The sequence below is a fragment of the Amblyomma americanum genome, chromosome 1, assembly GCF_052857255.1.
Source record: "Amblyomma americanum isolate KBUSLIRL-KWMA chromosome 1, ASM5285725v1, whole genome shotgun sequence".
Classification (NCBI taxonomy): Eukaryota; Metazoa; Arthropoda; class Arachnida; order Ixodida; family Ixodidae; genus Amblyomma; species Amblyomma americanum.
Window position 1 is genome coordinate 493170495 of NC_135497.1, and position 10690 is coordinate 493181184.

Sequence of the window (10690 nt, forward strand, 5' to 3'; positions counted from 1 at the left end):
TCAAAAGGGCCATTTTGGGGCAGCCGTTGTCGGTCCGTTGAGTGCCACCGTGCTCACAGTCAAACCTACAAGTAATGAAAGTGTCTCCAGCGGTCAACCAAGCGCACCTTCCACTGAAAGCACCGCGTGGGACAACACGGACGACGCAGCGGGCAGTACGGAGCCGAGGGATGAAGTGCACTCCACTGACTACCCAGACGTTCTGCCCATTGAAGGTGCCGCGCAAAACGGAGCCAGTGGTGCAGCGGCCGACGCAGAGCCTCTAAGCAACGACTTTCAAAATGACGAGTTGTAACCAAAAAGTGATTCTGGCACCGACGCCAGTTCTAATATGAGTGGTGACGTTGGCATGAACAGTGACTACGACTTCGAAAATGATGAGCTGCAACCAGAAAGTGACACCTGCAGCAGAGCCAGTTCTGATGTGGGTGGTGACTTTGGCCTCAGCAGTGAAAGTCTCACTGAAGAATCTGAGAGTTCTGAAGATGAAGATGATGGGTTGCCGTCATCCTTTGCACAATTCAGTAACGAAAAGTTGCCAAATGCAGAGGTGACCAAGATGGGCGCTATAGTAGCTGTTATGGCATATGCAGTATCACATGGCCTAACATGAGCTGCTTTAGGAGACTTAATAAAGCTAATAAATTTCCTATTTGGACAACGTGTCTTGGCCCAAAGCACATATGCTTTTCGCCAACTGTGGTGCAAGGAAAAACAAGACATTGTGCAGTACCACTATTTTTGCGAGACATGCGGTGCTCTTCTAAATGTGATTGAGAAGTCAGCACAGTGCCCCAACTGCCGGTACACCAGTGCCCTGCAGAAGCTCAAGGACCGCGGCTCATTTTTCATCATTCTGAATTTGCATAAGATACTCAGCTTTGCAATTGAAAGCACGAAGGCCCAGCTTCATGAAAACCTGGAGAAGCTGCAAGAGCCACAGTCTGTCATTTCTGACGTTACAAGTGCTCAGTGCTACAGCAGAATGCGGGAAAGACTTCCGAAAGATGACCTCACTCTCACTATCAACACTGACGGGAGTCCAGTTTGTAAATCGTCAAAGACCTCAGTGTGGCCCTTACAGTTCATTGTGAATGAACTGCCACCGCACTTACGGTTTAAGCATTCTGTACTAGCTAGGCTCTGGGTCGGCAAGAAACATCCGAACATGCAACTTTTCTTGAAGAAGTTTGTAATTGAAGTCAACACTACCGAAGTAGTTAAGTGGACATATCTGACAACTACACACTACTCTAAACCAGCTGTGTTGTGTTGCTCAGTCGATGCGCCAGCAAGGGCAGCGGTACTGAATATGGTCCCCTTCAACGGGCACTTTGGATGCCCCCGGTGCTTCGTCCGAGGGGAGCATGTTGAAGGTGAGCAGTACCTGATGGTTCTTAACAACTCGACAGTGGTTTGGGTGATTGCTGAACACTGAAGAGTTGTCAGAGCTGTCAGCCGAACCGAAATCAGAAGAGCCTTATTTTTTTTCAAGGGTGCCAGCTTATGGAAACTACTGTTCATGTGCTTAAGTGCTGTATTATCTTTCTGCCTGAAGGAAGCATGCGGTACATCATAAATGAACAGCCAGAAGCCAGAACCACGTACATGGTTATACGCGACATGAAGCTTGCAGAAGGTTATGATGACATAATCAATGGCTTCAAAGGGCCATCTTCACTCATGAATTTGGAAGGTAAGGGCATTTTTCTCCTTTATTTCTTTCTTCTCTAGCTGGCATGAACTGACCGTTGTCACAACCACTACATATCTGGCAAAACATGTCTGAGGTATGAACGGTCGCTTAGTAAAAAGGAAAATAAGGTTAATCGCCCTCACTATACATTCAAATTCCTGCATGATCAAGTTCATATCTTGTTTTGGGCATTAAGAACAGTGATGCAAACCACATCCGTTTAAGTGGTGAGAGGTAATGTGTAACCTGCGAATTCTTTCCTTAGTTACTCATGAAAACTCCCTTGGGTGGCAGTGCTTGCCATGATATGTGCCATTTTTCCACGTCATTATGCCGGATTTGTGGTGCACCAAGGCAGTTAAGCCTGTCATATACACAAGCCTAGATCAGTGCAGCATTTACATAAGCACAAGAGATTTGGCCTGCATGCTTTTCCAATGCTCCAGCCTTTCTACCTCAAGGAGGAGCTCCACTTTCTTTTTAGCCCCGGGGTTTTCTACACATTCCAAATGTCTCCACCAGGCCATGGTTTTTGTAAGCAATAAAACGATAGCACTAGGCTGCTGCCTTGTTTATTAAACTGTGCAACACTTAATGCAAAATTTGTTGCTTCCAGTATTTAGGTTCTACAGCCCCTGCAATATGTTAATTTTTTTGCAACTAATTTTCGGTATTATTTTGTCTCATTTTATCCACCTTCAGTATCTACATCAGTATTTTACTCCTTCCTGTACTTTATCTCATGGAATTGTGCTGTATTTTTACTGATGTTAGCCGTTCTATTTTATTTCAGGTCTAGACCTTGTCAATGTGTTCAGTGTGGATTATATGCACTCCGTCCTGCTAGGCGTTGTAAGACAAGTGACCGAGACAATTTTGTCAACGTCGAACTCAGATCAACACTTCTATGTTGGTAAGGCAATGCACACAAAGCGGTTCATTCGTGATTCACTTACTAGTGACAGTGCACATTAAAGAACCTCAGGTGGTCGAAATTTCTGGAGCCCTTCACTACGGCGTCTCTCATAGCCTGAGTCACTTTGGGACGTTAAACCTCTATAAACTAAAATTAAAACTTACTAGTGAACGTTGCTGAAATATTACGGCTTTTTTGTGGCACTGCATTTATTACTGATTATCGTCACTTTTTCAAATGTGTATCTTATTGCAGGGAAATGGCAGCTGCGAGATTGTAGACCATGCACATGTTATAATCTGTGGCCTTGGCTTTACTGAGGATGATTAGTGGAAGGCACTGTTGATGGTGCCTCTTCATAGTGTACAAAATGTGGTGAAATAGTGTGATGCAGCCGTTTAGTACTTACTACTAAGCTGGCTTCCTATTGGACATATTTTGAGAAACCATGATGACATAAGATGGCGGTAGCATATTTCATTATCAACCGGCACACTTAGGGGCTAGTAGGCTGCTGGTAACTGCTGGGTAGGAAAACGTGCTGCATAAAATAAAATGCTGAATCTTCTTTACAGTGTTCTCAGCATTTACTGTTATTTTAATTGGTAGAAGCAAGTTGCAACCATATGCATGTACATGTAGTTATATAGTGTGTGTAGCAGTGCTTCTGCCTTTAATTTTTTTCCTTTCATCTGTTGGGATTTTTGTATTCTACAGGGTATTATCACCTTGCCTTATTCTCTCTGCTCACAACAAAAGTATGAACATTTATTTTGCAGGTCGTCCTTCTGCACATGAAGACATTGATTCACGGCTGTTGGCCATCAAACCTCCACGCTGTGTGACAAGGCTGCCTAGGCCAATTAGAGAACGAGAACATTGGAAAGCATCTGAGTGGAGGCAGTAGATACTGTTTTATGCTCTGCCGTGCCTAGAAGGTATCCTGCACCCGGACTATTGGAGGCACCTCTGCAAACTGTCAGAGGCTCTCCACATACCTTTGCGAGAGGAGCTCACTCTGTTTGAAATTGCCAAAGCAGGTAACTTATTACAGGTCTCATTTGTGAATATAGCATAGCTGTAAAGTAACTGAGGTAATCATATAATTTTTTTTACTATGCAAGATTTTGACCTTTTAAATTCTTGTAGAACGGTCTGCAAACCATTTTGAAATATTATTTACAATCATAAATGTTCTTCCTGCATAGTATATGCAGAATAGTTAATTTTGTGAACTGTGGTTCTAAAATATTCACAGAAGGCACAAACTGCTTGGTGCATAAACTTCAAAAATAACTCCTGCCATCTTGTAACCCCCTCTCCTCTTTTTTAGAGTGCCTTTCATATTCTCCGATGTCATAGTATTCGTCATGTTAGATATATAGTTCTGTTTTTGTGCTATTTGTTCTTGTAGTTAACTACAACACTCCTGAAACATTATCCATTGCTTACCTGTTAAAAGTTGTGACGTGGTAAATTGGGTAATGATTCTTTTCCAGTAACACAGGCAATTGAGCTAGCTGCTAAATCTTTGAAAACTTTAGAAAGCGCTGCGACAGGGGACACAAAGAGAAAGACACGAAGAACAAGCGCTACTATCAACTGAAGTTTATTGAAAAAAAACACAAGGTTAAATAGCTCACGCAAGGCAGCCAGCAGCGCATGTGCCTACCCCCAAAATGACAAAACGAATCACTGTGTTGAATTAAGATACCGAATTTCACAATCATGGATTACAACAGATGGTGTGCTGACGCATATGTCAGAGTTTTTGTGAATATGATATGCCTCTGATAATTCCCTTGTTAGCTGATTGGAATGCCTATACAGAATGTTTGTACTATTGAACACAGGCACACATGAATTTTTGTCCAACGGCTTAGAATTGCTAAGTTCACTGTCTCTGTAATGCAGGGCCAAATTAGACGTAGGAGCCACCTTTAAAGACGAATTATGTTGGCGTAGCCGTGTGCAGCTTTTGCTTATCAGCTAGTGTCATGCAATCTTATAGTGTGCTCTTTCTGGAATAGAGAGATTTCATGTTCCTGAACATGGAACTGCTCGTTTTTAATGAACCTTCGCATAGAAAACATGAAGAAGAAAAATCTTGCAATGAGGTGGTTTGAGAATAACTTGACTGTGTTTGTCGAGGAAATTTTTAATGGCTCTCAACTTCACCTAATATTTGTTACTTTTGTAAGGCTAAAGAAGAAGATGCGTCGGATGATTTGAAAAGACGAAGACGAGGTGACAGTGTTCTCGAGAGTTTTGGCCAGCGCTACGCTTGTGTGTCTTTTGCCGATCTGATCCCAGACTGCTGCCGTTGCCGTTCCCGTCGCCCCAGTACCTCGTAACAAACCCCCCGTTACATTTGGTGGAGGTGCTGGGTAAAAACATCGGCCAAGGAGCTCCGTAGTCGTGCTCTCCCGGCGCGCACGATGCCTGAGGACGTCCAACACCAGGCCGTACAAGTGGGCCAGGCTGTCATCTGTGCCGGCTCTCTTCGTCAACGGGACCCGACCATTTTCAGCGGGACTGACGAGAACGATGTGGAAGATTGGCTCACATCGTACGAGCGGGTGAGCGTATACAACAAATGGGACGATGTGACGAAGCTAAACAACGTCATCTTTTATCTCGCCGGTGTGGCTAACCTCTGGTATCGCAACCATGAGGCAGATATTCAAACCTGGTCCATTTTTAAGACTAAATTTGCAGACGTATTTGGTCGACCGGCTGTCAGGCAACTCCGAGCCGAACAGCGATTGCGTGAACGATCTCAGCAGGCTAGTGAAAGCTTCACTAGCTACATTGAAGATGTCGTCGACTTGTGCAAGCGGGTCAACGCTCGTATGTCGGAAGCCGACAAGATCCAACACATCTTGAAAGGCATCGATGACGACGCTTTTCAGATGCTTCTAGCGCGCGACTTGCGTACCGTTGCTGAAGTCGTCACGCTGTGTCAAAGCTTTGAGCAGTTGCGCAAGCAGCGGATTCTGACACGCCAGCGGCCACAGCAGGTTGAGTCGCTCGCTGGGCTCACGCCTGCTCCTGACCCCTCGCTGCTACAGCAGATTAAAGACTTCGTGCGGGAAGAAGTGGCACGTCAACTTTCCTTTCTGCCGAGCGCTCACGACCGACCATCATATCTGACTCCAGCGCTCCGACATACAATTCAAGAGCAAGTTGCTGAGGCTCTTCCACCGGCTCATCCGTCACCACCTGTCACGGTTCCGCTGACATACGCTGACGTTGTCGCCAGACCACAACCTGTGGCGGCTCCGCTCACATATGCCGAAGCCGTCGCGAGACCGCCTCCTGTCGCGGCTCCAGTGACATATGCCGATGTCGTAGCAAGACCGCAGCCGCCAATCTATAGTGCGCCTCCGGCGCATTTGCGAGGGCCAGTGGCTTACCGACGACCTACTCCAAGGGTCAGCGATTCCTGGCGCACAACGGACAATCGGCCGATTTGCTTCTTTTGTGGTCTCCCAGGTCATGTAGCTCGGCATTGCCGCCGTCGTCTCCCGGACGCGGAAATTCCTCCCCAAGCTCCTGGGTACTGGCCCCCACCGAGTCAGTACTCTGTACCAGCTGCGCCGCCGCAAAGTCGTACTTCCTCGCCGGACCGTTCTACCCTCTGCAGCCGCCGGCCCTCTTCTCCACGACGCCGGTCTATTTCGCCTATGCGACGTCGCCCCACAGCTAACCAGGAGGAAAACTAGGCGCCGCAGTTCCTGAGGCGAGAACTGCGTCCACAACGAACTTCGAAAGGCCTCATCCGTCAGCCGCTAACCTCATTGAAATTTCCGTCGACGGCGTTTCTGTCATGGCGCTTGTCGACACTGGTGCTGCCGTTTCCGTCATGGACGCAAAGCTGTGTAGTTCTTTAAGAAAAGTAAGGACGCCAATTGCTGGACCCTCACTGCGCACCGCCAGCGCTCAGAACATCCAGCCGTCAGCAGCGTGTACCGCTCGCGTTGTAATCCAGGGGACCATTTATGCCGTCGAATTCGTCGTACTGCCCTGCTGTTCTCATGCTGTTATCCTGGGCTGGGATTTCCTATCGCGCCATGCTGCTATCATCGATTGTGCTCGAGCTGAAGTCGAGTTCTCTCACCTGCCCGAAGCTGTCTTGGACGCGGGCGTTTTCAAGACCTACACCCGCATACGGCTGCGCTACTACTGGCGCGGAATGTACACCTTTATCATGAAGTACGTGCGCGCATGCATTCCCTGCCAACGTCGCAAGACACCTCCCCATCGTTCTGCTGCTGAGCTGCAGCCGTTACCATGCCCTCCACGCCCGTTCGACCGCGTTGGCATTGATTTATACGGTCCGCTTCCATACACTGCAGACGGCAACCGTTGGGCTATAGTAGCGGTGGATCACCTTACACGATATGCCGAAACTGCTGCCCTTCCGGCTGCCACAGCGACGGACGTCGCCTCCTTCATTTTGCACCGATTCATCCTTCGCCACGGTGCACCTCGTGAACTGCTCAGTGACCGAGGCCGCGTGTTCTTATCTGAGGTGGTGAAGGCGCTTCTCAAAGAGTGCAACACGATTCACCGAACTACCACCGCCTATCATCCGCAGACCAATGGCCTCACTGAGCGATTTAACCGCACACTCAGAGACATGCTCTCCAAGTACGTCGCTTCTGACCACACGAATTGGGATCTCGTCCTTCCGTACGTTACTTATGCGTACAATACCGCTACGCAGTCTACCACCGGATTCTCTCCTTTCTTCCTACTTTACGGCCGCCATCCCTCTGCTACTATCGACACTATCCTCCCTTACCGCCCTGATGAATCCGAATATCGGCCTGTTTCCGACGCCGCGCAACACGCCGAAGCCTGCCGCCAAATTGCCCGGTCACTCACCACTGACACCCAGCATCGGCAGCGCTCCCGCCTCGACCAAGACCAAACCCCACCGAACTACACTTCTGGTGCACTTGTGTGGCTCTGGATCCCTTCAGGAACTCCCGGTCTCTCCTCAAAAATTCTTGCGAAGTACCATGGTCCCTACCGTGTGCTGGAGCGCACCTCTCCGGTTAATTATATCGTGGAACCCCTCACGCCGTCTCCTGATCTCCGCCGCCGAGGACGGGAGACCGTTCATGTCCAGCGCCTCAAGCCCTACTACGACCCCGCCGTCTTGCCATCATCCTAAGTCGCCAGGATGGCTCCTCTTGTCCCCGGGGTGATTGTAAGGCTAAAGAAGAAGATGCGTCGGATGATTTGAAAAGACGAAGACGAGGTGACAGTGTTCTCGAGAGTTTTGGCCAGCGCTACGCTTGTGTGTCTTTTGCCGATCTGGTCCCAGACTGCTGCCGTTGCCGTTCCCGTCGCCCCAGTACCTCGTAACAAACCCCCCGTTACACTTTTTATTTTCAGAGCTGCTTCTGGAGAGCTTCGTCATTCAGTGCAAGAGATTATATGGGGTTGCCAGCTAGACATTTAATGTTCATGTGCTTCTTCATTTGGCTAATTGTGCTCGGTCACTTGGGCCACTGTGGGAACATTCTGCTTTTGTTTTTGAAGGTGGAAATGGACACATAGTTCGGCAGGTGTCAGCTGCAAATGGCATCCCTCAGCAAATTGTTGAACGCATTATTATGCATCAACAACTGCGCAAGGTGATGAGCAGCAGCTTTCTGTGTCTCCACGAGAAAGAGTTTTGCATGGAGACCTTTGGGTATCCCCGTTTACAGATGGCTACACATGTTGACAAGTTGTGCCTTTTAGGCAAGGGAAAAGACGTTGCTCTAAGCGCTGAAGAGCAGGATGCTGTGAATAATCGCTTAGGCACGAGTACATTCACAGCACTTCAGTACGAGCGCTTTGTACAAGCAAAGCAGGTCTTTCATAGCACTGCATACAACCGACCATCCCGTTCTGACTCAACATTCATCGAAACATGCAGTGGCTCGTACGAGCGCATCGGAAAAATATTATTACTAGAGGCCAAAATTTGCGTCTTGATGTGCAGACCAATGATCATTGCAGACAGGGATGCTGCACCACCGCACATCAAAGAGTGCTTTGTCTCATCTGGCAGAGCACTTAATGTGGTACTGCCGGAGGAAGTGGCTGACTGTTGCCTTTTCATTGAATTTTTGCAGCAAGAAAAGACATTCATTTGCGACTTGCCAAATAGGATAGAAAGGGAGTGAGGCTAGCAGCAACTGGGTTCAAGCGTCTGATCACATGCTTAGAGCATCAACCCCATAAAGCCCGCAAATGTAATAATCTAAATTATCGTAATTCCTTAAGCTAATAGCACTAACACAAATAGAGTCATACCGGTACCTACGAATAACAAGGCTAGCAGACTTTCATGGTCTGAGCACATCCTAACGTAGTCATTGAAAGTTCAAAATCACTCAACTTACAGCGGATTGCTAGTTGTTCCCTCCTAGCCGCACTCACCTACAAAACGTTCATTTGCTCAAAATTGGAACATGTGCCTCACCCATTTGGAACCTGCACGAAACTTATCTTATTTACACATTAGAATCAGTACAAAGCTGTGCATCCCGGATTATATTGTGATGTTATGACTACAGCATCAGTGTTTCAGGCACAAAATTGTCGCTCGGCTTACCTCCACTGTCTTTTCATCACACAATTGCCGAACTTCGTCTTTTCCATAAGCTATAGTGTGAGCACTGACTGCGGTTTCATCCATCTCACTTATCTGTATGCCACTTCATCTTCCTCACCTGTGTATACTCATCGTCATCACTTGGGCTGTTTGCGGGTTGGAATAAACCTGGTTCGTGAAGTCGTGAACTGGTCGAAGCACATAACGTCCCTTGCTGCTAGCGTTTCTAAATCACTAGGATTCATCAGACGATCGCTCACATTTTCTCCCCCTGAGGTTAGACTAATCGCATACGAAACTTTCATCAGCACTAAACTTGAATATGCATCGAGCATTTGGAATCCCCATCAAAAGTATTTAACACATATGTTAGAGGCCATTCAAAATCGAGCCGCTCGGTTTATAATATCAAATTATGATTCTCGGCCGAGTGTTACTAATATCAAATCCTCTGTTGGTTTACCTTCCTTGGCATCCCGTCGTAAGATAGCAAGACTCTGTCTATTTCATAAACTTTATTATAATTTTCCCCAACTGCGTGAGAGCCTAATTATGCCCCCTTTAAGATCATCGCGACGTTTGTATAATTGCAGTAGTATTCAACGCATTCATAATTCAACCAATGCGTTCAATTGCTCGTTCTTGCCAGCTGCCATAGCCGAGTGAAATGTCCTTCCAGACAGTGCTGTGAATGAAGTTAATTCCCTAAAATTTAAACAGATGTTAACTGATTTATTCCCCAAATAATTCTTGTTGAAGGCCCTTTTTCATTCTTTTTCTTTTGTTTACTCACTTACTTGCTTGTTTTTCTTTTGAAGTGTTCACAGTTGTATCTATATGTGTTATGTTTATGTTCCAATTTTGTTCTTTGTGACATGATTACTGTTCGCCCCCATTATGTAATACCCCCTGGGGCCCTTAAGGGTAAATAAATGATGATGATGATGATGATGGAGGTGTGGGCTACAATTTCCCTCACTTGCACAAAACATTTCTACTTCCACCAAATAGAACATCGCGTCGTCTTTTCAACAATTTGGGTTTGCAGCATTTACATGGTTTCACTAATGCCTACCATAAATCTTTCTTGCCATCAGCCATAGAACTTTGGAAGTAGCAGTTACCTGCCAGAGCCCATGGCAACTGAGTCCGGTCTGAATAAATTCTCGAATCTACTTTTCAACCATACTTGGTATTATCTGTAATTAACACGCATTGCCTGCTGCTCCTTATGTATCACAAAATCACTTCTTATTAACATCTTTTTATGAGTTGCTTCTTGCACCCCTATTCGTATTATGAGCACCCTTTTCGATGTTGCTTGTATTGCTGCGCGGCCACACCCCTTTGCATTGCCCTATAATAATTTGCTCGCCTTCTTTTGCGATGTAACCATAATGTCCTCTTGCTTTTTTGCTCCGCATTATGTAGTGCCCCACCTAAAGGCCCTTAAGGGACAATA

At 46.7% G+C, this 10690-nt stretch overlaps 1 pseudogene; it reads left to right on the forward strand.

The window, feature by feature from the left end:
* Positions 1–331: 331 nt before the first annotated feature.
* Positions 332–8797, forward strand: LOC144127629 (uncharacterized; annotated as a pseudogene).
* The last annotated feature ends 1893 nt before the right edge of the window (positions 8798–10690 follow it).